The sequence below is a fragment of the Dendrobates tinctorius genome, unplaced genomic scaffold (genome assembly GCF_039654945.1).
Source record: "Dendrobates tinctorius isolate UK_male_01 unplaced genomic scaffold, ASM3965494v1 ptg000057l, whole genome shotgun sequence".
Lineage (NCBI taxonomy): Eukaryota > Metazoa > Chordata > Amphibia > Anura > Dendrobatidae > Dendrobates > Dendrobates tinctorius.
In genome coordinates, this window is record NW_027361725.1 from 5,639,043 (window position 1) to 5,643,155 (window position 4,113).

Genomic DNA, 4,113 nt, shown 5'->3' on the forward strand with positions numbered 1-4,113 from the left:
CATACAGGTACACCATTCGGGTACCGCATAAAGTGCACAGGACCAGCACATAGGAGAGAGGGGAAGCAATGAGGTTCTCCGCCACCCCCTTATATATACACCAATCAGTATCTATTCCATCTTACTAACTACCTGTTGTGTATATTGTTGCAGTGTATTTGTATCTAAAATCACTTTTTCTCTTGATGATGGAATTACCAGCCAGATTATACTAATGGGATGTCTCTGGGAAACTCTGTTGCATTCTGATATTAGCTTGACAAAGACTTGCTTGCTCATTAGTCGAAATGCTGCCACCTGTTCACATGAGAGAATAAATATATCATTTTTTGCATGGAATTTGCTACTGAGCTGCCCATTTTTTTCTTTATTGATAATAGATAGATAGATGATGGGCGGCACGGTGGCTCAGTGGTTAGTATCCCTGGGTTCGTATCCCACCAAGGACAACATCTGCAGGGAGTTTGTATGTTCTCCCCGTGTTTGCGTGGGTTTCCTCCGGGTACTCCGGTTTCCTCCCACATTCTAAAGACATACTAACAGGGAATTTAGATTGTGAGCCCCATCGGGGACAGTGATGGTAATGTGTGCAAACTGTAAAGCGCTGCGGAATATGTTAGCGCTATATAAAAATAAAGATTATTATTATTATTATTATTATTATTATTATAATAGATAATAGATAGATGATAGACAATAGATAGATAGATAATAGATAGATGATAGATAAATAGTAGAGTTGAGTGAAACGGGTCAAAAAATTTCAAAAGTCGCCGACTTTTGGCAAAGTCGGGTTTCATGAAACGAAACCCGACCCTAGGATGAGGTCGGCCACGAGGTCGGCGACTTACGCGCCAAAGTCGCGTTTCAAAAGTTTGTTTTGCGCTCTTTTTCAGCCAACCAGGATCCACGGACACTGTGGGCAACGTGATGACATAGGCAGGGGTCACCACCATCTTTCAGAAGGGCATGCAAGTGATTGGCTTGCTTTGGTGGGCGTCACAGGGGGTATAAAAGGGCGTGCACGCCGACCGCCATCTTACTTCTGCCGATCTCAGTATAGGGAGAGGTTGCTGCTGATTCTGTAGGGAGAGCGTTAGGCAGGGAAGAAGACAAAAAAACTGCTTCTGCTGCTAGCGATTTGGCCTGCTCAACACACCAGTCACTGTGTGTGCAGTGCAAGGGGAGGCTATATAGTGGTGTATCAGTGGTGTTGGTTGTTGGGCTGCCTTCTAAGGCTTCCTGACATTCCTGCATTGCTGTTTACCCACTGCTCTGCAAACTGCTTTTTTAAAAGCAATCCCAATTTTTTTTTTTTGTCCTGCTGAGAAGAAAAAAAAACTGCTTCTGCTGCTAGCAATTTGGCCTGCACAACACACCAGTCACTGTGTGTGCAGTGCAAGGGGAGGCTATATTGTGGTGTATCAGTGGTGTTGGTTGTTGGGCTGCCTTTTAAGGCTTCCTGACAGGCTGGCATTGCTGTTTACCCACTGCTCTGCAAACTGCTTTTTTAAAAGCAATCCAATCTCCCTTATCCTCTAGTCACTTTTGTCACAGCTGTGCCATCGAGCCTGTGACATAGCGCTCAGATATCAGTGGGCCTCACACAATCCAAAAGTGTCCAGTGTCCACAAGTGTCTGCATAAATTCAAAATCTCCCTTATCCTCTAGTCACTTTGGTCACAGCTGTGCCATCGAGCCTGTCACATAGCGCTCAGATATTCATTGGGCCTCACACAATCCAAAAGTGTCCAGTGTCCACAAGTGTCTGCAGAAATTCAAAATCTCCCTTATCCTCTAGTCACTTTGGTCACAGCTGTGCCATCGAGCCTGTCACATAGCGCTCAGATATTCATTGGGCCTCACACAATCCAAAAGTGTCCAGTGTCCAAAAGTGTGTGCAGAGATTCAAAATCTCCCTTATCCTCTAGTCACTTTGGTCACAGCTGTGCCATCGAGCCTGTCACATAGCGCTCAGATATTCATTGGGCCTCACACAATCCAAAAGTGTCCAGTGTCCAAAAGTGTGTGCAGAGATTCAAAATCTCCCTTATCCACTAGTCACTTTGGTCACAGCTGTGCCATCGAGCCTGTCACATAGCGCTCAGATATTCATTGGGCCTCACACAATCCAAAAGTGTCCAGTGTCCAAAAGTGTGCGCAGAGATTCAAAATCTCCCTTATCCTCTAGTCACTTTGGTCACAGCTGTGCCATTGAGCCTGTCACATAGCGCTCTGATATTCATTGGGCCTCACACAATCCAAAAGTGTCCAGTGTCCAAAAGTGTGTGCAGAGATTCAAAATCTCCCTTATCCTCCAGTCACTTTGGTCACAGCTGTGCCATCGAGCCTGTCACATAGCGCTCAGATATTCATTGGGCCTCACACAATCCAAAAGTGTCCAGTGTCCAAAAGTGTATGCAGAGATTCAAAATCTCCCTTATCCTCTAGTCACTTTGGTCACAGCTGTGCCATCGAGCCTGTCACATAGCGCTCAGATATTCATTGGGCCTCACACAATCCAAAAGTGTCCAGTGTCCAAAAGTGTGTGCAGAGATTCAAAATCTCCCTTATCCTCTAGTCACTTTGGTCACAGCTGTGCCATCGAGCCTGTCACATAGCGCTCAGATATTCATTGGGCCTCACACAATCCAAAAGTGTCCAGTGTCCAAAAGTGTGTGCAGAGATTCAAAATCTCCCTTATCCTCTAGTCACTTTGGTCACAGCTGTGCCATCGAGCCTGTCACATAGCGCTCAGATATTCATTGGGCCTCACACAATCCAAAAGTGTCCAGTGTCCAAAAGTGTGTGCAGAGATTCAAAATCTCCCTTATCCTCTAGTCACTTTGGTCACAGCTGTGCCATCGAGCCTGTCACATAGCGCTCAGATATTCATTGGGCCTCACACAATCCAAAAGTGTCCAGTGTCCAAAAGTGTGTGCAGAGATTCAAAATCTCCCTTATCCTCTAGTCACTTTGGTCACAGCTGTGCCATCGAGCCTGTCACATAGCGCTCAGATATCAGTGGGCCTCACACAATCAAAAAGTGTCCAGTGTCCACAAGTGTCTGCAGAAATTCAAAATCTCCCCTGTCCTATAGACACCTTGTACCTTGTTTTACATTACTATATAGTTTGTTGGATTTTGTCTACATTTCTACCAAAAATGAGGAAGGCTGGTGGAAGAGGCCGTGGAATTGGGCGGGGGTTGGCAGCTGGTAATGATGGTGTTGGTGGTGGATCTGATGGTAGTGGCAAGAGCAAAATAGGACCGAATGCAGGAGGTGCTGAGCCTGCGTCATCGTCTGGCTACATAAGGCCTCAAACGCTTAGTTTTCTAGGAGTTGGCAAACCGCTTTTAAAGCCAGAGCATCAGGAAAAAGTTTTGTCTTACATTGCTGACTCAGCCTCCAGCTCTATCGCCTCCTCTTCTTCAGTTGTAAAAAGTAAAAGCACTGAGTCGTCATTGGAGGCTCATGTTCATGAACCACACCTTTCCTTGTGTCCTTCACCCCAACCAAGATTGAAGGATGACGCAGGCCATACTACTGATTACTCCATGGAGCTGTTTTCACATACCATGCCTGGATTATCAAGTCAAATGGTGAATTACCCAGGCCAAGATGAATCTGACATGGAGTGCACTGATGCACAGCCACTGATGGATGATTCTGCTGGTACATTCACTCAGAGCACTACATTGTCCTCACAGTGTACAGAGCCAGATTCTGACCCTGATGAGACTCAGGTGCCCCTTCCCGCACACTATACCACCATACACGGTGACACAGAGGAAGGTGCACATGACATAGAAGAGGAGGTGATGGATGACCCAGTTGTTGACCCAGATTGGCATCCATTGGGGGAAGAGGGTGCTGCTTCCAATAGCTCAGATGAGGAGCATCCACAGCAGACATCGACATCGCAACAGCTGTTATCTGGCAGGCCCGGAGCACTCCAAAGACAGGTTCCAAACATCAAAAGAGTTGCTGGACAGCTTGTCCAGAGGGTCAAAAGATCACAGCGTGCTAGGCCGCAAAATGTCTGCCAAAGTAGGAAGAGTGCAGTGTGGCACTTTTTTGAACAAAATCCTCATGATCAGGCCAAGGTTATC